The 24201-nt window shown below is 58.8% G+C and overlaps 1 protein-coding gene across 11 annotated transcripts in view; it reads right to left on the minus strand.

Moving 5' to 3' along the window:
* The window catches only part of ABLIM2 (actin binding LIM protein family member 2), a 167770-nt gene that overhangs the window by 143052 nt on the left and 517 nt on the right, over positions 1 to 24201 (minus strand). The gene's annotated exons all lie outside the window — the stretch shown is intronic.

Here is a 24201-nt window from a genome sequence, read left to right on the forward strand (position 1 = left end):
TTGGTGGCCCCACTTGCGTCCCCGAGCCCCTGACTGGCCCCCTCCCCGCACACTCCCGTTCCACATTCCAGAATAATTCTTCACCCTTAACAGCCCCACTCGGCGTCCAACCATCCCTGAGCCTTCCCGAGTCATGCCCACTCGCATCTTCATTGCCGAATGCTGCTTAAAAAGACGAGAAACAAACGAAATCAAGGGCTTGAAAACTATGACACGTGGGTACTGGTTTTCCAGGCGAGTTTAAGGCAATGAAAACACTGGTGCCTGTTCTCAGGGGCATAGAAAAAGGGCTCTGAGACATTGTCCAGGCCCTCCAGCCGGGCCCCTCCTGAGCACTGAGCCCCCAGAGCTATCGGAGTGCTGGACACCTCCACCTGGAAGTCCTCCGGGAGCCTCACTGTTGGAAAAGAGAATGCCTCACCGCAGCCACCCTCCCTCGCCCCCCCTCCCCACCCTCCAACAGGGCCACGCATCATACACCAACACTCCCGCCCAGCTGACTGCCCTTGTGCAACTCGGGCAGCCCTGTGTCTGCAGCCGGCTCCATCTCTCGGCCACTGTGTGACCTGGGCCCATCGGCTTCACCTCTCTGGGCCTCAGTTTCCCGTCTGTATGATGGGGGTGCCTGCCCATCGGGCTGCAGAAAGACTGAACGAGGTGATACACGCGAAAGTGCCGGGCGCCTCACGTGGCACGTGATGGGCACTTGGTGAGCGGCATCTCTCGGTCCCAATTCCTAACTGTGTGAGTTTGGCTGGAACAAACGGCCACACACTGAGTGGCTTAAATATCAGAACTCTATTCTCTCACGGTCTGGGGCCGGAAGTCCTGAATCAGGGTGTCAGCAGGGCCGTAGTTCCTCGGGAACCCCCAGGGGAGAGCCCTTCCTCATTGCTCCTGACACGGGTCGTGGGCGATGCTTGGCGCGGAGCGGCAGCCCTTGGGCCTCTGCCTCTGCGGTCCCGGGGTCCTCCTCCGGTGTCTCCACATCCGTGTCTCTCTTCCTCGTCTCATCAGGATGCCCTACTCCACGTGACCTCATCTCAGCTAGCTACATCTGCAACAGCCCTATTTCCAAATAAGGTCACATTCACAGGGACCAGAGTCGGGACTTCAGCACGGCTCTTCGGGGACACAACTCAACCCAGAACACAGACCTGCCTGTCGTCACCAACACTGCCTGTGGTCTCGGAGCAGCGCGTGCCACACGTCGGCATTGCCGTTAGGCTTTCTCCATCCTTCCTCGGGCTGCCCCTTCTCTGGGTTCCTCCCAGCCACCCGCTTTCTCACCTGCTTGAGACTCTGCCCCATCCCTCCTCCCTGCCAGGCTGACCTCTGGGTCCCCAGCACAGAGCATCATCTCTGGGGCGGAGGGCTCAGGAGGCCTCCCAGACCAAGATCGAACTCCGCGTCCCAGACGCCAGCCTGGCTGGACCACGTCCTTTCAGTCCACTCTTCTAGCCCGCGTCCACGTCTGGGGAGCTGAGCTCAAAAGGGGCCACACCTCGGCCCGCCACCCCCCACAGCATCTGCACCACTGTCTATGACACGGATGCCCCCAAGACAGCAAGTCCAAGGTCCCCTACGGCAACAGAGAGCAGGGACCCCCAGGGTACCAGCTAGGAGGTGGCTGCAGTGGGACAAGCCTGGATGCCCAAGGGTTGAGCGAGTCAGACCCTGTCTGGTCTGCATCACAGGGGAGTGGATGCCCTGAGCAGGGTGTTCTGTCTGTGAAGGCGGGTTGGCTGTCAGCTCGGAAGCCCCCACCAGGAGCTAGCAGGCTGGCAGGGTGACAAACACAGTCAGGGAAGCAAGCGAATGCGCAGGCTCATCCTGCGATCAGCGTATAACGGGGAGGAAACGCAGGCGCAGAGCCAGTGGCTGTCGCAGGGTTTGGGGATCAGGGGGCCTCTCTTGAAGGAGGAGAGGATGCTAAAGCTGACTTCAAAGGCCAAGAGAAAACTTAAGAGCAGGTGGACAGGTCCAGCAGAGGAGTAAGCAAGTGGGAAGGCGTCTGAGATAAGGAGGATGCTGCCCAGAGGCCCGAAGGAGGCCCCGCAGGACGGGACGGGGAGAGGGTCTCAGCGACCCCTCGAGCCTGGCAAGCAAGGAAATTGCCGGTGAGGATGATCGGAGGAGATCTCGTCTCTGTCTCCCCACTCAGAGACGCCCCTCCTCGGCCCACGCTGCCTTCCCTGCCCAGCAACACACCTAGACGCAGCCCCCCGCGCCCCTGCCCTGCCCCCTGTCCCCAACACACACACACCCCCGCTCCTGGGCCCCACCACCCGATCTTAGAAGGAGAGTGATTCCTCATCCCAGCGGCGGATAGAGCTCAGGGCACACGCCCATCCCCCTGCTGGGGCAACACAGACAGACAAGCAGCCCGGCAGAGAACCAGCAAAGGAGGGAGCAGCAGGCTCACCGAGACGCAAATGGCCCGACGCCAGAGCAACGCCCTCGGCGCCCGGGGGGCAGGGGAAAGCAGGGGGCCCTCTCCCCATCTGCTGGCAAATCTGAGAAGACAGACAGTGCCCCGTGCTGGGCCAGGAGGGGACGGGGACAAGGGACTCGCGTGTCCTTTGGGCAAAGGTGTGACCTGGACCGCCTCCGGGGACAGTGGTTTGGCAGACAGACAACATTCCCATTTACCATTCCGCTTCTGGGTAGACATGTAACTTCCACTCACAGGTCTATCCGCGCACAGGTGCAAAGCCACGTGTGCAGTTCTCACCCCAGCTGGATGCGCTTGGGCTGTGCTAAAATCCTGAAAGCATGCGGGACCCACGGCCCTGCGTGCTCCTGTGCAGGGAGCAGCCGCACAGCAGCCTCTCGCCAGAAACACTCAGCCTGACTCCCATCACCAAGGAACAGAGACCCACGCAGATCGGGCAGGGGGCGACCCACAGGGAGACGGGTCTGGACTCTCTAAGGGTCGGTGGCATGAAAGAAAAACGAAAGAAAACAAGTGGGAAGAACATCCCAGAATAAAGGCGACCACAGACAGAGGCCTGTGAGCGGCTGTGGTGTCGACCCCAGCCTGACCTCTGGAGGAGAAATGGTAGGCAAACATCTGCAATGGGGCCCTCTGGGGCAGTGCGGGGGGGGGGGGGGGGGGGGGCGGGGACAGGAAACAGGGATTTTCTGGGGCGGATATTTGGGTACAGACATGTGCTAAGACCAGCTTGTTATAATGCAACTAACTTTCAAATGGTTCAGAAGAGAGAGACAGAGAGATGGATCGAGCAAATGTAGCAAAATGCTCATAGTCGATGCATCCAGATGAAAAGGTATCACAAGGGATTCATTGCACGGAGCCCTCCCTCCCCACCCCACCCCCGCCCCCTGCCCCAACCAACAGCTTCTTCATATGCTTCAGTTCAGTTCAGAAGCTCAGTTGTGTCCAGCTCTTTGTGACCCCATGAATCGCAGCACACCAGGCCTCCCTGTCCATCACCAACTCCAGGAGTTCACTCAGACTCACGTCCATCGAGTCCGTGATGCCATCCAGCCATCTCATCCTCTGTCATCCCCTTCTTCTCCTGCCCCCAATCCTTCCCAGCATCAAAGTCTTTTCCAATGAGTCAACTCTTCGCATGAGGTGGCCAAAGTACTGGAGTTTCAGCTTTAGCATCATTCCTTCCAAAGAAACCCCAGGGCTGATCTCCTTCAGAATGGACTGGTTGGATCTCCTTGCAGTCCAAGGGACTCTCAAGAGTCTTCTCCAACACCACAGTTCACAAGCATCAATTCTTTGGTGTTAAGCTTTCTTCACAGTCCAACTCTCACATCCATACATGACCACTGGAAAAACCATAGCCTTGCGGACCTTAGTCGGCAAAGTAATGTCTCTGCTTTTGAATATGCTATCTAGGTTGGTCATAACTTTTCTTCCAAGGAGTAAGTGTCTTTTAATTTCATGGTTGCAGTCACCATCTGCAGTGATTTTGGAGCCCCAAAAAATAAAGTCTGACACTGTTTCCACTGTTTCCCCATCTATTTCCCATGAAGTGATGGGACCAAATGCCATGATCTTCGTTTTCTGAATGTTGAGCTTTAGGCCAACTTTTCACTCTCCTCTTTCACTTTCATCAAGAGGCTTTTTAGTTCCTCTTCACTTTCTGCCATAAGGGTGGTGTCATCTGCATATCTGAGGTTATTGATATTTCTCCCGGCATATGCTTAAAACTTTTCAAAAGATAGATCTGGAAGAGAAACTGATGAAGAAGGCAGAATCCCCCCAGGAACAGGATAGACCATGACTGGCTAACTTTACCCTCATGGATCCTGGAAAAATACTGCAGTGACAGAGACAAACCTGGGGCTCACAACACCTGGCTCTGGGCTCAGGGACCCCTCCGCCCTCCGGCGCTCACCTGTAGCCAGAGTCAGCAAGTGTGTGGCTTGCACACACACACCCCCATGGCCGGCATCTGTGGCAGGCGTGGGTAGTCCATCGCCGGTTCTTGGCCTCTGAGTGATTCAGTCTCCATCCTGTGAGCTCCTAAGGGCGGGATGTATATCCTTGCTGCATCTTGCATGGCCCAGCCCAAGACAGGGAGGTGAGTGGACCCTCTCAGTGTCTGATGAATGAATCAGTAGCTGAGAGAACGGACAAAGGCACATGGGCGACCGCATGCTCCACGGGGAAGGTGAGGGCGTGGGTTCTGAATTTGGAAACCCACCCCCCCACCCAGCGCCCTGGCACTGTGCCCAGATGCTGGCATGGCAGGAAGTCCTTTCACCCGGCTGGCCTCAGTCTCCCCATCTACACCGGGGACGGGAGGAGTGCACACTTCACTGGACAGCGGGGAGGGGCCAGTGTAGCCCCACATGTCCAGGACCCTGCCCTGGCCTGTTTGGGGTAGGACCACAGGGCCACCTGCCCCAGAGCTGCAGCTGTAAAACCCAAGCGTGTATTTGTACACCCGTTATCATAACAGCATCACTCACAACAGCCGAAGGGGCAAGCCACCCCGGCGTCCACGGTCTCATGGAAGGACAAACTGTGGGCTCTTCGTGTGATGGAATATTATTCAGCTTCAAGAGGAGGAAGCTGACACAGGCTACCACATGGATGAGCCCTGGGGACGCTCTGCTCAGCGAGACAGGCCAGTCACAGAAGCACAAATATCACAGGGCCCCACTGATGTGCGGCGCCTGGAGCAGACGGAATCCTGGAGGCAGAAAGCAGAGCGGTGCTCGAGAGGAGCGGGGCTGGGGGGTGGGGAGCTGGTGTGTCGTGGGTCGGAGTTTCAGTTTCACAAGTGGAAAAGCGGTCAGGAGGTGCTGGCGGTGATGGCCACACAAGCGCCTGCATCAGATGCCACAGAGCTCACACTTCACGACGCTCAGGAGGGCGAGCGTTACGTTGTGTTTACTTTGCCCCAATTTAATTTGCCCGGCGCCTAGGGCAGCGAAACTTCACAGCAGTGGGGTGCTGGAGGGGTGGAGCTCCGGCTGAGACAGGGGAGGAGGGGGCTTTACCCACTGACCCCACCAGCTCTGCCTTGTGGACTGGGGTCCCTCACCCACTGAGCCCACTGGGTCTGCCTTGCAGGTCAGGGGTCCCTCACCTACTGAGCCCACTGGGTCTGCCTTGTGGCCTGGGGTCCCTCACCCTCTAGACCAGCATCTCTGCACCTCTAGACCACGGGGTGGGCTGCGGGGAGATACAGCTGTGTCCCTGTGAATCATGTCCTCGGGGCTAAGGGAAGCGGAGGAAGGAAGATGCAGGACGCTTTTCCATCAGCGTGGCTAAATTTATCCCTTGCTAACTGGGCGGTGTCCTGCGCTGGGGCCTTGGGTCCAGCTGCAGCTTTCCCCAGCAAGGCCGGGTTCCCTCTCAGGCTCCAGGGAGGCAAGGCTGCCCTGCTGGACAGGGACGCTTCCTGGGTCCTGGGAGCTGTGGCTTGGAGTCCCCTACCCTGACACTCAGGCATTTAGGCTCCAGAGGGTTCGGGACCCCTGGTCTGCACAGGTACCCATGGGCTCCCAGGATTCTGAGCCGGGGGACAGGAGGGAGGCAGGTAGAAAGGGCTCAGACTCACCCGGACAGCACCTGCATCAGTGGGGACGAGACCAGGAGCAGGACAGAATGAGGGGGCCTTCAGGACGCCTGCTGCTCTGGTGGGCTGGGGGAAGAGGCAGGGAAGGAAGGCTCCCCAGAAGGGGGCCAGCCTGGGTAAAGATGGTGTGGACATGGGGCAGCCCACGTGGGTAAACCTCCAAGGTCTCAGCCTGGCTGCCAGACAGCGTGCAGGGAGGTGAGGGCAGGCTCTTCTGCCAAGACAAGGAGTCGGGTCTGTGCAAGGTGGACCCAGAGGGCCCTCGATGAGACCCCCAAGGGGGGAGACAAACACCCCTTGACGATGGCAAAGTCACATGGCCACCGGGAAAATGGCAAGATGGCACCTCAAGAAATGAAGGAGAGGTACCTCTCAGCCAGCAATGCCACCCTGGGACGCGCCCCAAGGAAAGGAAAGCAGGGACCTGAGTGGATGCGGCTCACCTGTGTTCACAGCAGCATCGCTGCCAACAGTCAGGAGGCGGAAGCAGCCAGGTCTCCAGGAAGGTTGGACGGATGAACAGAGTGGTCCATCCACACAGCGGAATAGGGTCCGGTTAAAAAAAAGGGCAGGGCATTCCGACACCCGCTGCAGCACGAGGAACCTGGAGGACGCTACGCTCAGGGGAACAAGCCGGTCACAGAAGGACAAGCTCCGAGGCTCACCTGCATTTCTGCGAGGTCCCGGCAGCTGCCAGATCCGCAGGGGCAGAAAGCAGAACTGCGGGTGCCAAGGGCGAGGGGGCGGGAGGGGCGGAGGGCAGGCGACGAGGCGTCGCTTCGTGGGGACCGTTAGCTGAGAAAGATGGAAAAGGTCCGGAGACGGATGGTGGTAAAGGTCTCACAGCAACGTGAACGGACTTAGCCCCTCTAACGGCGCGCGCAAAAACAGCTAACACGACGTGCTTTAGATTACATGTATTTTACCACAATATGAGACACGTTAACGCAGAAAACACTGTACTTAGTGCTGGATAAAGAACGTGGCCAAACCAGAGAAAACCCACAGAGTCACAGGCAGCCGCTGAGAAGCGACTGTAGGAGAGCATGTCCTACTTGGGGGCGCTTCCTGGGGGGCGTCAGGAGAGGTGTGCAGGACGTGGCCCGAGGCTTCACAGGGAAGAGCCAGCTGTGGGGCCGGGGTGGCAGGGTGGGGGGCCGCGTCACAGACTGCTCCCTCTTCAATCCCGTTCTTACAAAAATGAACGTCTGATTCATTGCACAATTAATGATAATAAAACAGACTCCAAGAAACTTAATGAGAGCGAGACCCCTAAAACAGGTCCCGTCCCCCTGTTTGGGACTTACCAGGTGGCGCCAACGGTCAAGAATCTGCCTGTTGATGCTGGAGGCACAACAGACGTGGGTTCGACCCCTGGGTTGGGAAGATTCCCTGGAGTAGGAAATGGCAACCCAATCCAGGATTCTTGCCTGGGACATCCCGTGGACAGAGGAGCCTGGCGGGCTACAGTCCATGGGCTCACAAAGAGCTGGACATGACTGAGCGTGCGTGAACCCTGTTTAAGGTCCCTGGTAGCAGAGGATGGCACCCAGAAATATGTGGGGTGAAGGCAAGTGCCAGGGGCCATTCAAAAGGGAGATGCCTGGGGTCCCGCCTGCCGGTTTGGAGGGTCAGCTGCGAGGAACTCTGAAGGATGAGCAGACTCTGGATCAGAGCCCAGGAGGCCTGGGTGTGTGAGCAGGGTCTTCTCAAGCCTCTTTTCTCATTAAAATTGACGGCATCAGTCAGAACGGCTGCGATCCGAAAGTCTACAAGCAATAAAGGCTGGAGAGGGTGTGGAGAAAAGGGAACCCTCTTACACTGTTGGCGGGAATGCAAACTAGTCCAGCCACTATGGAGAACAGTGTGGAGATTTCTTAAAAAACTGGAAATAGAACTGCCTTATGACCCAGCAATCCCACTGCTGGGCATACACACCGAGGAAACCAGAATTGAAAGAGACACGTGTACCCCAATGTTCATCGCAGCACTGTTTATAATAGCCAGGACATGGAAGCAACCTAGATGTCCATCAGCAGACGAATGGATAAGAAAACTGTGGTACATATACATAATGGAGTATTACTCAGCCGTTAAAAAGAATACATTTGAATCAGTTCTAATGAGGTGGATGAAACTGGAGCCTATTATACAGAGTGAAGTAAGCCAGAAAGAAAAACACCAATACAGTATACTAACACATATATATGGAATTTAGGAAGATAGTAACGATGACCCTGTATGCGAGACCACAAAAGAGACACAGATGCATAGAACAGTCTTTTGGACTCTGTGGGAGAGGGCGAGGGTGGGATGATTTGGGAGAATGGCATTGGAACATGTATATTATCATGTGTGAAACAGATCACCAGTCCAGGTTCGATGCGTGAGACAGGGTACCCGGGGCTGGTGCACTGGGATGACCCAGAGGGATGGGATGGGGAGGGAGGTGGAGAGGGGGTCAGGATAGGGAACACATGTACACCCATGGCTGATTATGGCAAAACCCACGACAATATTGTAAAGCAATTAGCCTCCAATTAAAATAAATAAATTAATTTACAACAAAAAAACTCAACGGCACTGCCTGCTTCCCTGTGGACATGCCTCCTACAAGGTCAGGTACCTGACCTGCGGCTCTCGCTGTCTGCACACCCCCTTCTCCTGTGACCCGGGAGGCCTGGATGAAAACAGACAGCCCTGGGCTCAAACTGCGGCTTTGCCTTGTCCAGCTGCGATCTCGGCCACCCCTCGCGCCCAACCCCAAAAGCCCTAAGCAGTTCTGAAGAGTCTAACCAGGTCACAGGTACCTGAGTGCTCAGAGAAGTAACAGACCAAGGGAAGGCGAGCCGGAATCCTACGGCTTTTATAAGACCTGGGAAGACCCACAAGTCTGGGCCCCAGACGTGGCCAGCAGTTAATTACCAGAGGCCCCGTCCCTCCTCGGCAAGACCACGGCTCAGGGGGCCTCTCTCAGACCCTGCCCTGCAATTGCCCTGCAATTCATTTTCCTCTCGCAGCAGCTCGCGGGCACCCAGGGAAATAGCCTTGGTCGAATAGTAATAGGACCTGGGCCTATTTGCTCAAGCAGAGCCAAGTCAATGGGATCTGAATATTTCTGCTTCCAGGGATGAGGGGAGGCTGGACCGGGCTGGGCCTGATGTTCCGAACAGACCTGGATGCAGGTTTGAGCACTGCAGGTCCACAGGTGAAGGCGACCCCAGGTCCCAGGTAAAAGGAGGGCTGTGGCAAGGCGCTGGCTTGCCAGGCAGTCTGGGGATGCATCCCGAACTTCCTTTTGTCCACGTGCCTGGGAACAAGACTCCCAAACTTCCCAACTAGCAGCCTGCGTGTTGAGTGGGTTGGTTGCCCCAGGCAGAGAATGATCCCAGCAGGAGGCGATAAAAATACCCGACCGTTGGACACCGCTGTCCTGATGCTGGCCAGGTGGCCAGTGACATTCCCCCCGACCCGCCACTCTGACCTGGAGCCGCAGATCACCGGCCTGGTGCCGATCCTCTGCAGACTGCTGCGGCCTGGAGCGGCAGCTGGAGCCGTGGGAAATACAACGTTCTATTCCTGGCGTGACCCTCTTTCCCAGAACTGGGGCAGGGAGGGGGCCCTGGCCTCCAAACTAGGGGCCATGCCTGGGCCCCCAGTGGTCTCCCTGCACACCCGCCCCCCCCCCCCCAGGACAGGGTCAGCGTTCCTGTCTCAGCTTGCCGGGCCCCTGAGCCCTCTGCAAGGACGTGGGCCTGGTGTGGTCCTCGATGAGTCCGAGCTCTTGGGGAGGATGAGGCGCCAAGGAAAACGGATGCCCCAGGCACCCGAGTCCCCTCCGCGCCCCTCCCCCCAACTCAGAGTGACCTGTCCTCCCCAGTCCTGGCCACACCTGCACTGGGGCTTTAACCTCCCCCTGCCCCCATTCACAGATAAACATGCTGAGATTCCTTGACGCCCCCACCCCTGCCCTGGCTCAGCCTGCAGTCATGGGGGTGGGTGGGGGTGGGTCTAGCAGACCCCCAGGAGCCTATGGTCTCCACACTCCCTCCCTGTCCCCTCTCTGGATGCCTCGGCCCCCTGTAGCCACATCATCACCGAACACTTCTGCCAGCGAGGTGCTGTACAAGGTACCATGAGGGCAGACGGGGAATCACGGTGTCTGAGAGGCAGATGGCACCTTACCCAGGGCCTATCGTGGGGCAGAGGCGTGAGTGAAACCCCTCACACACGTCCTACATGCTCACCTCTGCCCTTCTCCTACGGCTTTGTCTGACTCCTACGTGGTGGGCCATCACCTCCTTCAGGAAGTCTGCCAGGATTTCTCTTTCACGGCAGGTTGGTTCCCTGCCCTCTGTCCGTTCCCCAACAGCCTCCTAGGGGAGTGCTTTTTCTCATGGTGTGTCTTCCCCACACACTGTCCGCCTTTCTCACCAGGCTGGAAGATTTTGTAGGGAAGAACTCCCTCAAGGTCACGTTCTGCACCAGGCCAAGGGCTCCACATGCTCAAATGAAACCACCTCCTCACCCCTACCCCCAGGGATGCTGGGTTGACTGTTGCCTGTCCATGAGACCCAGGGAGGTGGGAAGGGTCTCCTGTGAAAGAGGAGTGTTCTTTCCTGTGTCGGTCGCCCCGGGGAAGGGGAAGGTCCTCATGGAGGAGATAGGAACGTTGGTGGGGGGAATTCAGGGAGCCACCTCCTCCCTGAAGACTGCTTTAAGGGGTTCCCAGGAGACAGGCTGAGGCCCTGCTGTCCCTCCATCACACCAAAATCCAGAGCAGAGCCCTGCTGAGGTCTCCTGGAGGCTGCGGGGGTGCCTGGGAGTGAGGGGGAGGGTATAGGGGGGCGAGCAGCCCCCTGCGCGAGGGGCGGGCAGGAGTTACCCGCAGGGCCCCAGTCTCCAGCGAGGTGTCCTCACCGAGGCGCTGATCCTGGAGGTGGCAGGCCGTCCCTTGAGAGAGGGATCGTTTCTCTGCAAGTCCCTTTCAGAGGGCTGCCCCGCCCCCACCGGTCACCCCACTCTGCCGCCCCCTCCAAGGGTGATGACATCATCCTGTCCCATGATGCCCCAGGCCAGTGGGAGGAGCTGGAGAGAGCAGGCAGGCCCCCAGTTTACAAGGTGAGACGTGGAGGAGAATCACAGATGCACAGAGGCGCTTGGAGCAGGGCTTCTGCTGGGCTCGGGGAGCCAGCTGACCCACATTTCTATCAGAGAGAGGACGCAGCTCAGCAGAGCCCGGGATCTGGAGGAGCTCCCGCCACCAGCCGGGTCCCTGGAGCGGGTTTCTCAAGGTCATTTGGCCTCTGTGTGCCCACCTGTGAAATGGGCAGTCACGGAGACCACTCCTGCAGCATCGGAAGGACCCGAGCAGGGATGCTGTGTGGGGCGTTACGATGATCATTACCACCATTCTCTGCCGCCAGTGATGCCAGAGCCCTCGGAAACATGTGACCACAGTCCTCAGATCAGAAGACCCAGTAGCGAGACACGTGCCCCCTAGGGGGGAGGGGCATGGGGGTGCTCCCAGCTCGGAGCACCTCCCCGCTCACCAGCCATGTGACCATGGGTCCTGCCTCCCGTCTTAGCCCAGTTGCCGTCCCCACACATCTGAAAATCAGGAGCAAGAATCCCTGCCCCGCCAGGCTCTGTGGCATTCCAGACGGGTCCTGGATGACCTCTCCACCCGCCCGCAGGGACCAGATGCCCGACAAATGGCAGACACTGAGCTCCATTAGACAAATCAATTGCTCCCGTGGGCTCAGCTCCGCCACCAGCTGGGGGCTGGGGTGCCCGAGGTTGCCAGCACACACCCAGGTTATATTTAGCTCTCCGCTGGAGCCCTGCCAGGGCCGGGCAAGTTCTGCAGGGGACGCTGAATTTCAGACCAGCCCCCAACTCTTCATCGGCCACTGTGAAACCTGCTCCAGAGCCCACAGAAACTGCTCTCTTGCTTCTAACAGTAGATGACGTTATCCCAAGAGTATACACACACACACACACACACAAATCCCTGCATCATGTCGGTGCCACTCAAAGGCCTAGAGCCACATGAGAGTCCACCTCCCAAAATAGAGAAAGAACGCCGTCTGGTCCCTGGAGCAGGAGCCGGCTGGTGCCAGGGGGTCAGACAGCTGCTCTCCACTCAAGCCTCTTGAGACCAATACTGAGCACAAGCCTACCCCCCACCCCCACCCCCTGCACATCCTTAAAATGAAGAAGCTGGGAAAATAAAACAGCCAAGCATCAGAAGAAAAAAAGAAGGCAGAGTTGCCCATAACTCTTGCATTTCAATGTGTTTTCCGCCTGCTTTGTAGACGACACTGTGCATAAAATTGCAGACCCCATAGTCTTCATCACCAGTGCAGACACATGCCTTGTACTCCTCCTTGACAATCATATTAATGACTGCATAACACTTCATCTTTTATCACCAGTTCCGAGTGTGGTCTAGGAACACTGGGGTCCCCAGGATGCAAGCAGGGCGCAGGCCGGGTTGAAGCCGTGTTCATAGTAAGACCGAGATGTTATTTTCCTCCACCGTCCCCTCTCCCTCCCAAATGTACGCTGGAGTTTGCCCGAAGCCCCGTAACACGTGGCATCACCACTGACTGAACACAGACAGGACACAGGCTCCCGCCGCCGCCTATGAAGGCAGACGATAATGAGGTTTGCACAGCTGTAAAGCAAGGCCAGTCTGTTTCCTGAAGACACTCACAGTTAACACACAACGGGCTATTTTCCTTATTCAATGAATTAAATATGCTTAAAAATTCTCCATTTTAACGTCTAATACACTTGTTGTTCAGTCAGTCGTGTCCGACCTTTTATGACCCCACCAGGCTCCTCTGTCCATGGGATTTCCCAGCAAGAATACTGGAGTGGGCTGCCATTTCCTTCTCCAGGGGGATTATCCTGATCCAGGGATCGAACCCGCATTTCCTGAATTGGCAGGCAGATTCTTTACCACTGAGCCACAAGGGAAGCCCTGTCTAATACACTGCTGCTGCTGCTGCTAAGTCGCTTCAGTCGTGTCTGACTCTGCACGACCCCATAGACGGCAGCCCACCAGGCTCCCCCGTCCCTGGGATTCTCCAGGCAAGAACACTGGAGTGGGTTGCCATTTCCTTCTCCAGTGCATGCAAGTGAAAAGTGAAAGGGAAGTCCCTCAGTCATATTCGACTCTTAGTGACCCCACGGACTGCAGCCCACCAGGCTCCTCCACCCATGGGATTTTCCAGGCAAGAGGACTGGAGTGGGGTGCCATTGCCTTCTCCGGTCTAATACACCAAATATCGATAAATACAATGCACTTAAACAAAAGCTCTTTGGGGTCCCCAGTAATTTTGAGTGAAGGGGTCCTAAGCCCTCAAAGCTGGAGAACAGCTGCTACATACAGACAGACAGACGGACAGTAATTTCCTGACTCAGCATCTGGCTGGACACTCACCCTGCAGAGCCTGTGACCCCTGCAGTTTTTAGGCACCAATCATATCTGTGCTTCAGAACCCTTCTTCAGAAGATTCCAGAGAGCCACCGCTTTCTACTGAAGGCATGAACGTATTTAAGGCTCAATGTATCTGGCCTAGCTGCTCCAAGAGACTGCACACACCCATAGTCAGAGGCCCCTGAGGCCATCAGCTCTGGGGACTGTGGGATGTTTACGATCGACTGACTTGAGACGTACAATTTTTATCCTCTGAGAGGTCTTTACTCTAACCCTCGGATCTTCCACAGACCCCTCAAGGAGGGGAAAAAACAGGTTTCAGTCTCAGAAACAGAATGTTCGAGAAGCTGCCTGGGAAAGCCAAATGATGCCCCCCAACAATATACTTGGGTAGTCTCCCTAGGACCTGTGGGTGTGACATCATATGGCTAAAAAATGAGGTGGTTGGTCTTTGCAGATGGGATACAGGTAAGTACCCTGGGATGGGAGGGTCACCCTGGGTTATGGGCCCCAAGCGCACCCGCCAGTATCCTCAGAGACAGAGGCGGAGGGAGACCGGCCCACACACTCGGACGGGGCGGCGGGTGATCTGAAGGTGCTGGAGACGCTGGCCTGGAGGTGCAGGTGAGGCGGCCACAAGCCAGGGAGTGCTGGCAGCCTCCGGCAGCTGAGGAGAGATGGGCAGGGGACTCCCCCAGCACCTCCGGAGGCGGCCCCGCCCTACCGAGACTTGGCTTCAGCCCAGTGACACGGATTTTGGACTCCAGGCCTCCAGAACTAGGAGAGAATACTTCCTGCTGTTTTAGCCCCGAGGTTTACAGAGCTTCACACCAGCAGCCCCCTTCCCATTGGATGACCCAGTATCGGGGACTGCCTCCCCGCTCTGTCAGCCCCGTTCCCTGGGCACCAGCTCCTGGAACCCTGGGCAGCTCCTAGAAAACCCTGCCCTGGGCTGCAGGGTGTCCCCCAAAGGGGCCCGCTTCGGGGCTCGGTATGTGCACTGTCGCCGGTGATTTTAATTCCTCTCAGCTCCTTTTCAGAGGCTGTCAGCTGTTGAGGTGCTCAGAGAAGGAATCTGGGGGGTCAGGTCAGGGGGCGGGGGCTGACGGAAGAAGGCGAGGTGGCCGGGCAAGGGCAGAACAAAGCTCTCATGCAGCAGGTGCGGGGCGGGGCCGGGGGGGGGGTGCAGTCCAGGCTCTGCCGGAGGGGAAAGAGTGAGGCGGGGTGACGACAGGGCCTGGCAGGAAAGAGAGGTCCGGCGACACTGAGGTCTAGCAGGGACCCCTGCCCGAGGGAAGCCGGAGGTGGCCCTGGGGAGCCCTGGCAGGGCCACCCGTGGTCCTCAGCAGGCGGACCTGCCCTGTGGTCACGCTCCGCGTGTGCCCCAGGCCCGGGCCACACCCCATGCCCGGCAGAGGCAGCCAGGGAGGCGCCTGGCTGGACGCTGGGCTTTTGCACACAGATCACATTTCCTGATTTCCGAGGCACATCAGGGGTGTGTTCAAGGGAACCGGTGCCTGTAGCCCTGAACCCCATGGCTACGCTTCAAACGCTTGGCAGAAGCGGCCAGGCTCAGAGCTGGAGGAGAACGGTGGGATGCGGGCAGCCGGCGAGAAGCGTGCCACGGCCAGAGCAGCAGCAGGAAGGTGCCGTCCGGGTCCTGGCCCGGCCCGACGGCCCCCTTGCTGCCTGGCCTGACATCCTGCGCTGGGCTCACAGCCCTTGCCCAGCCCAATGGCCCCCTCGCTGCCTGGTCCGGCCCTTCCTGGGTGACTGGCTAGCTCTGGCCACCCTGGACGGTCTGCTGATCCTCCGTGACCTCCGCCCCTGTGTGTGCTGGCCACCTCTCCCACGTGAGTGCCCGGGTCCAGCTCAGCCTTGCTGCCCCGCGTCCCCGCACTCCGGGGGTGTCAGACTGCACTCTCCCGGTGACACTGCCCCTTACAGGTGCTCAGTAGACCCCCTCGAAGGCAGAGGCAGCCTGAGGGGCAGGCGGTGGCACTGAGTCACGCGGTGGCTCCAGAAGCCCTTCAGTTTACAGACTGAGGCCGCCCTTCCCGCATCCTCAAAGCCAGCCGTGCCACATCCCATCTCCTCTCCGACCTCTGCGTCTGCCATCGCCTCCCCTCTTCTCTGACCCTCCTGCCTCCTCCCTCGCAGGCTCCTCGAGACAGCACAGGCCCCCCTGGAACCCCCCAACTGCGAGGTCTCTTTAATCCCATCCTCAAGGTCCCTTTTGCCATGTGCGTAACATATCCAGCCTGTCTGGGGATGAGGCCAGGGGCATCCGCGGGGGCCATTACTCAGAGATGAAGCAACTCAGAGAGGGGCAGTGTCCACCTGCAGGCCACACAGCAGCTAGGAGCAGGCACACAGCCTCTCCTGAGCCCCCGGCTCCAGGTCCTGTCCACTGGTCCTGAGGATGGAGGCAAGGGTCTTGGGCGTTCTGGGTTCTGGGAGGAGGAATTCCAGCATCAGGGCGTGGGGAGGGAGAGAGAAGGTGGCAGGAGAAAACACACCCGTTTGGGGGAATCACTGGCGAGGACAGAGCTCTGCGCAGTCAGTTCAGTCGCTCAGTCGTGTCCGACTCTTTGCGACCCCATGGACCACAGCACGCCAGGCCTCCCTGTCAAGCATCATCAACTCCCGGAGTTTACTCACACTCTTGTCCATCACGCCGGTGATGCCATCCAACCATCTCCTCCTCTGTCGTCCCCTTCTCCTCCTGCCTTTAATCTTTTCCAGCATCAGGGTCCTTTCAAATGTGCACAGTAGGTGCTCAATAAACCAAGTGAACAGGCATTCTAGGACAGCCTTTAGCCCTCGAGGGGCTGCCGATGGCAGGCATGAGAGGTTCCCCCGACAGGACTGAGGCTGGAAACAGCGGTGGCCCCAAAAGGCTGACGCTGGGCCGTATCCGGACCCGTGGGCCCTCTGGGGCACAGCGGCTGTGTGGTGATACCCACCCTCACCCCGCCTCAGGGCTCCCCTGCATGGCTGCGGACAGTCACACCTTGCAGTGTGTGTGTGTGTTTGGGGGGGGCGGTCACGATCCCAGGACCAGCCACCCCCCACCCCCAGTCCAGGACAACAAAGGCCCCAGGGTCTCACTGGTTCTTAGGAGCGTTCTGCACGGTCCCCGAGCAGGACTGAACCCCCACAGCCTGCAGTGGCCACCCACCCATCCGAATGCCCCACGGCTCCCCGCCTCCACGCCCCAGCCCTCCCCCTTCTGCTTCCTGGGACCACCTCCCAGGTAAACCCCCTGCAGCCTCAGCCTCATCACTCAGAACACAAAGGTGGGGGTGGGCCCCTTGGGAGCATTTGACAGTCTGGTCACCAAACTGACATGGGGGGCCACGGGGTGGTCCTTATAATTCTTGCTTCTTGGAACTTCATGCCCAACTGCAGCACTAACCAGGGCCTTGGAGATGCCATTTTCCAGCAAGATCCTGGGGCCCCTGATGTCCAAGCAGAAGCAGGAGGTCAGAGCAGCAGGTCAGAGAGGCCTGACCATGAGTCCTCAACCAGGATGAGGGCAAACAGACAAAGCGGGGTTGGGGGGGGGCGCTGGGCATGAAGCGGGGACCTGAGCTCCATCCATTGTCCATCCTCCACTGGAGGCTGTTCACGGAGCCCTGACTCGAGGCAGCCTGTGAGGATTCGGGAGGGGGATCCACTCGGCTCAGCCCGGCGGGTGTGCACGGCGGGGCCACTGGGAGCTGGCTGGAGTCAGGTAGCCGGATCTCTCCAACCCCTCGTTCTGTGCGTGAAGAAACCCAAACCTAGGCCATCCCAGTGTGCCCACTTTGTGCAGGGGGCCAGGTGGAGCCCCTGTGCGCGCGCTGAGAACAGCCTCGCAGGACTGAGTTGGGGCTGAAGCCCAAAACGCCACTCAGAACCTGGGAGCAGACGGCTCTCCAGGGACTGGGCTTCTCCTGACCCCGGCACTGGGCAGGGAGTGTAAAACAGCATCAGGTGGGCTGGGCAGGGCAGGCAAGAGAACCAGCAACAGAGACAGAGGAGTGAAACGGCTGACCATGCTAGCTGATGCCACAGCGGACCTTGCAGGCTTTGCCTTGAGCCCTGGGACAGCTGTAACAACAAAAAAACCACCCCAGGCCCCTGGCCCCACAGCCCATTACCTCCAAGTGAGAGGTGGGGAAACCGAGGCAAAGAGCAGTTGTGCAACCTGGTAGCTGGGACCCTAGCAGGTGGCAGTTGGGACTGGCACTCAGGTGTTCTGACCCCAAAGCCCTCAAGGCATCAAGCAAGACCACCTCCCTTGTTGCTTAGAAATCTCCAGCCGAGGCAACATGGCACACGAAATCCCCTAATACATCACTTTGCAACAGAACTGGTTCAGCCTGGGTGCGGCTCCCCACTAGCCTGGAAGCCCCCCTGTCCCCGCCCAGGGTAGGAGATGCTGGCAGGGGTCAGAGCACATCTCTCCCTCCCCAGGCCTTCCCCTGAACTCGGACTCAGCTGCTCTGCTGGCTCGGATACCAGGCAGATGTCCTCAGAGATGGCTTCCCTGGCAGGCTGCGGAGAAAGGCCCTTAACCAACAGGTCCCCTCGGCATGAAGGGCAACGTGCTTCCTGCCATGAAACCATCAGATGAGGTCCACGTGGCCCAGAAGGGTGATCTAAGACTTCACGGCTCACACGGCGTGTTTCTCTGAACCGATGATGGCTAAGCCTCAAACTCTGCAGTGGGGGGCAGGGGCGGGGGCAGGAGGTCAGAAGAAAGCAGGTCACACCCCTGAGAATGGCGGTGGCCTTTGTTTTTTCAGACTGGTACACTGAGGCCCAGAGAGGGAAGTCAGCCGGCCCAAGGTCACACAGAGGTCCGGCAGGTGGGCCTAAGAGTCTGGGGAGCTCAGACATTACCGGGACGGTTGATGCCGGTGGGGCTGGAGCTGGAGAAGCCTGGGATGGCCGTGAATGCTTCCTCCATCAGGAGCGGTCAGCTCCAGAAGACCCCAAGGGCCCGGCAGAGGGGACAGCAAGGGCCAGGGGTCGAGGTTACAGGGAGGCATGTGACCCTCTCCTGGTCTGAGCAGTCCATCCCCAGGTGGATCCCTGGGGCCGAGCCACGACCCTGGACAGGAGCACACTGGAGAGGCAGGGCCCGTCCTCAGGAGCAGACAGGGCTGGGCTGGGGCTGGCCCTGCCTTCCCAGCCACGCTGGCAGGTGCCACACGGTGGAACGAGGCCAGGCTCCTCGGCTCAGGTGAGGACATCGGCTGTGACTCCCCGCCCCACGCTGTCACCAGAAAGCGTCATCGTGAGGCCCCCAGGGGATCAAGCCTCATGCACCCCAAACACCCAGCCACACGCCATGAGGTCACCAACGCAGCCCCTAATGATGCAGGGGGACAGACAGACGGCGCCCGCACCCCCACCCCTGGCTGGACACACCAGGATTCAAATCCAGCTCTCATTCACCAGTGGTGGGGTGTGGTGCCCGACGCCCTCCTGGGCGTCCACCTCCCCATCTATGGGTGGGGACACCCCGGCAATCCTGAGAAGCCCTGAGAAGCCCTCGGCAGAGCAGGGCCTGAGGGGGGGCCCCATGAGCCACAGCACCAACACTGAAGCAGGGTGCTGCCTGACACCCTAGAGACAGTGGCGACGGAAACATCCCTGGGTAAACAAACACGCGGCGCTCGGGTTGCTCTGCCTGAGTCTGAGCGGCCAGAGGCAGCCCGGCGGGTTGGCACCCGCTGACTGGGGCCCACAGCAGCTCGCGAGACCACACGATCACCAGGAAACATGAGCTGCCATCTGAATACCAACCCGAGTCTTCCTGTCCCAACTATTTTATCTGTTTCTCCAGCCTCTCCAGCAGCCATGAAATCAAAAAACACTTCCTCCTTGGAAGAAAAGTTATGATCAACCTAGACAACACATTAAAAAAGCAGAGAAATTACTTTGCCAACAAAGGTCCATCTATTCAAAGCTATGGTTTTTCAGTAGTCATGTATGGATGTGAGAGTTGGACTACAAAGAAAGCTGAGTGCCAAAGAATTGATGCTTTTGAGCTGTGGTGTTGGAGAAGATTCTTGAGAGTCCCTTGGATTGCAAGGAGATCCAATCAGTCCGTCCTAAAGGAGATCAGTCCTGAATATACATTGGAAGGACCGATGCTGAAGCTGAAACTCCAATACTTTGGCCACCTGATGAGAAGAACTGACTCATTGGAAAAGACCCTGATGCTGGGAAAGATTGAAGGCAGGAGGAGAAGGAGATAACAGAGGATGAGATGGTTGGATGGCATCACCGACTCGATGGACATGAGTTTGAGTAAGCGCCAGCAGTTGGTGATGGACAGGGAGGTCGGGCGTGCTGCAGTCCATGGGGTCGCAAAAGGCTGGACATGACTGAGTGACTGAACTGAACTGAACTGAGCCTCTCCTGCATACCAGGCGCTTGGGACCCTCGGTCCCTATGGAGATCCCAGAAGAGGTAGCATCAGAGGCTCAGAGAGGTCCGAGGATCCTGTGCTAGCAGGCGGCAGAGCTGGAATCTGAGCCCAAGGAAGAGCCCGTGTCTGCAGTGCACGGGCCTTCTGACCCGGGGACCAGAGTCGGGCATCCAAGCAGCTCAGGGTCCTGACAGCTGGCCTGGCCCTGAGGCCCACCAGCAGGACAGACCCCTCCCAGAGGCTCCACGCCACCCCGCCAGCTCCGTGCACCACCAGACTTGCTGACTGCCTCGTGCCGGCTCACAGCTCTCCCACAAGACAGCTGACACTCTGGAGGGTCAGGGTGTCTGACTGGCGACTTGTCCAGAGTGTGGGTCACACTCCCTTTGCTGAGACAGTGAGACTGGGCTTTCCAAGAGTTCACCCAAGTCAGGACTTGGGTCCAGAGAACATGCCGACTGCCCCCAAATCACTTCTTAGGACAGAAACCAGAAAGAATTGAAGTATCTCAGGTGGTGGGTTAGGAAGTGGCCACGGATGCGAAGGACCAACAGTCTGGAGATGAGGATTCCCAGGCTGTCCAAGAGCTGCCGGTTCCGGGGCAATGACCATCCTCCTTAGACGCAATTTCAGATGAATTTCTGAGTCAGGATGATTTGTCTTCGGCTACACCTAAGTCAGATGGTGTCCCCCGTGGAAACTGGGCGCTTGTGTTAAGATCCATGCGCTGCCAACTGGGAGACCTCCATTCGAGCAAAGGAGCGGCCCCTGCAAAGTCATGGGTTTTGGAAGCAGCTCGCGCGGGAACCAACGCCTGGAACCAACGCCCTCTTGTTTCAGATTCCTCATCGCAAAAGGTAAGCGCACACAATGAAAACAAAACTGGGGAAGGTGACAGGAAGCGTAAGGATGCCGGCAGGGGGAGCACTAGCTCTTTCGCCGCCTCCAACAGAGGGGTCGCCCTGGACGGCACGACGACTTCCTTCTGGCCTGCCCCCTGAGCCGCTTCATAGCGCGGAGGTCGCATGGGACGCACCATTTTGTCCTTGGCTGTTTTCTAAAGGAAGCTTTTCTTAGGCACTTCCTCCTAACATGAGAAACTCCTCACGCAGGTAACAAGGACATTCTCACCACCCGCCTCCCCCAGGAGGGCCTGGTTCAGGGAGACACGAAGCTGCTTGCTCTGGTCCACAGCTGCCCCGGGCCTGGGGCAGCACTGGGCACACAGTAGGGCTTAGGAAACATCTGTCGACCGGACGAAGGACCCACGGCCCATGGTCCGTCGCTCCCCACCACATACACGCAGCAGGTTTCTGACTTTCTGCCGCTGTTAGGGATGCCGTGGTGGACGTCTCTGCGGTGACGGCAGAGCCCCGCCTTGGATCAGAAATGTGTTTCTCTGTTTCAGAGGCCGCAGAGGACTGGGGCTCCGGCTCTGCGTCTACCGCACACTCTCCTGGCCCCGGGACGGCTGCCTTTCCTTCTGCGGGGCTCGGTTTCCCCTCCGTGTGGGTGGGTGGCTAGGACTGGAGCATCCCCCAGGCCCCTTCCAGCTCCGAGTTCCTGACCCATCAGCCACGGGAAAAGAAGACGGCTGAGCTGCCACACAGCTTTCCACCCTGCACTCCCCTTCTGGGCTGAGCTACATCCCTCCCGCAAATCCATAATCCAGTATGACCGGTGTCCTTTTAGGAAGAGAGAAGGACACAGACCCACACAGAGGGAAGGCCACCTGAGGATGCAGGGAGGTAATGGCCACTTGCAAGATGAGGCGAGAGGCCGCAAGAAATCAGCCCTGACCACACCTCCATCTCAGACCTCCAGCCTCCAGAAGCATAAGAAGACACATGTCTGTTGCTTAAGCTGCATGGTCAGTGGGCCCCTTGTTACGGCAGCCCTGGCAGACTAATGCAACTCCCCCACCATGAAACTCACCTGGGAGAATCCTGCCCACCAGACCTGTAGCCACCCAGGCAGGACACACAGGCGCCAAGAAAGCACAGACCTGGTACCCAGAGGTGGCAGAGTTGGTTTTGGAGCCCCTCTGGGCTCAGGCTCGTCCCTCTGCCTCACCTTGCCCTGCCCCCCGTGACTGCATGGACTGGGACGCTAGGAGACCACCACCAGGCTCACCGTCGTCTCCTGGGCCTCACCTGGGCTCTGGGACAACGCCAGCCTTCCCTGGGGAGGGCCGTCAGGGGACGTGCCCTTGTGGACGAGGGAAGCCCCTGACCTGCCAGACGTGCACAGTGGCCAGGCGTGAGAGCCCAGGTGTGCGCCAGCGGTGCACACAGAGCCGAAGGGGCTCCCTCCATACGGCGGGGAAAGCGGGCCACGGGTGGCTGAACAGAACGCAGCTCGCGTGCGCGACCAGGCTTATCTGACGCAGAATGCCAGCTCCTCCCGCCTCATCATCCTGCTTCCTCATCTCCCCGAACACTTGAAGCGAATGCGCAGAAAAGCAAGTAGGCACGGGGTCTTGAGGCCACACCAGAGCCCTCTCAAAGGTGCCCTGAGTTATCAGGCTGAAGGAAGGCACGCCCGCAGCCTGCACAGCCATAAAGGACAGGGGAGCCTCCCACCCGGGGCCATGGTTCAGGTCCCCTTAGGCGCTGACCGTCGGCTGGTCTGGGCCGCTGGAGACTGGACCACGTGCTCCCAGCCACGTGCTGGCGCCCAGCTCTGGGATGATGCCAGCCTTCCCCAGGGAGGGCCGACAGGGGACCTGCCCTTGTGGATGAGGGAAGCCCCTGACCTTCCAGATGTGCGCAAGTGTCCGGCACCAGGGACCACCGTCTACTCTCTCCCATCGTGGCTGTGGGTGAAAATTTTACTGCTGTGCAGGTCACAGGCCAGGCCATGAGCGACAGGTGGAGGGACGGCGTGCCCACTGACCGTTCCAAAAGCTGCACTGACTCAGGCTGAGGTTCACCGATCTGCACAAGCCATCGAGGGAGGACCCACTACGTGCGGGATTTCCCACTATTACCTCATCTTCTCCACGGGGGCAACAATACTGCTTTCAGGAAGCCAAGCTCAGGAAGCGGTCACGCAGTGTCCAAGACCAGCAGGTGGACACTATGATTCAAACCCCAGTCTCCTTGCCCTCTGGTCCCCCCGCTCAGGGACCCCAGTGCCCACCTACCCCTGCTCCGTGCAAACACAAATGAGGGGGGAAATGCCAGGGTTCCTTCCAGGCTCCCCCTGATTACAGGAGAGATCGGAGGGATCAATTACGGTCGAGGAGAGCCTAAAATTACCTGGTGCACCCTGCCATTACCCCCCCCACATCTACCATTAGATAAATGTGTCTGGAGGCCCTGCCAAGGTGGGGTGCCCTGCTCCCCAGCCACCTCCAAAGAACAGGTTGGCCATTTCAGAAATCCTCTGCTAGAGAAGTCTGCCTCCTCCAGCCTGCCATTTGCTCTCAGCTTCTCTCTCAACTCCCACTGCCCATGTGGTCCCTCCTTCCTCAACTAGGAGGGGGAGGGGACAGATTCCTCTTGTGGTTGGGTGGGGGGCTCCTGGGAAACATAGGTCCCAAGCAGACGGCATACAGTAAATGGTCCCTAAAGGAACACTCCCTCCTTAGTCCTGTTTGCTCCCTACCCTCCCGCCTCCCTGTCCCCAGGGAGGAATGGTTGTCTCCTCTGGTTTCTGCCGGGTGGCCAGGGGTCCATACTATAGTCTGCGGGCGAGATGGGCTCAAGGCAGGACACAGGAGTCAGGAAGCACCAGCTTCAAAACCCAGCCCCACTGCAAGACCTGAGCAAGTGACTCAAGCCTGGAGAGCTTTGATCACACCCTGGAAAATGGGGTGATGGCCTCTCCCTGCAGAGGAATGTAGGGACAAACCCTCCAGCCAGGGCTGGGCGCCCAGAAGGCTCTCAAAACGGGGGCTCCGGTCACTCCAGAGTCTCTCAGGAGGCAAGGCCCCCCAGCGGTAGGCCTCAGTTTCCCCCAGCGCACTAGGTGGTGGTGACGTGCGATTTTTCCAGCGCCGCACAGAGGCTGTCAGACCCTGCGGGTGCGGCCCCAGAGGCAGCAGCCTGGGTACGCAGTGGAGGGGACGAGGGGCCGGAGAGAGCACGCGCGCGCATCGCGGAGGGCGGCACGCCAACTGCTGGTTCCGAGCCCCCAAGTCTGCTCTGGGCGAGCCCACGGCGCCGGGAGGGGGGTCGACCTGATGCCCCCCCCAACCCACCTACCCACCCAGGCGCTGCAGGAGTCACACAACGGCGGCGCCCCCCTGCCGCCAA

This window comes from Ovis canadensis, chromosome 6, assembly GCF_042477335.2.
Source record: "Ovis canadensis isolate MfBH-ARS-UI-01 breed Bighorn chromosome 6, ARS-UI_OviCan_v2, whole genome shotgun sequence".
NCBI classification, from domain to species: Eukaryota; Metazoa; Chordata; class Mammalia; order Artiodactyla; family Bovidae; genus Ovis; species Ovis canadensis.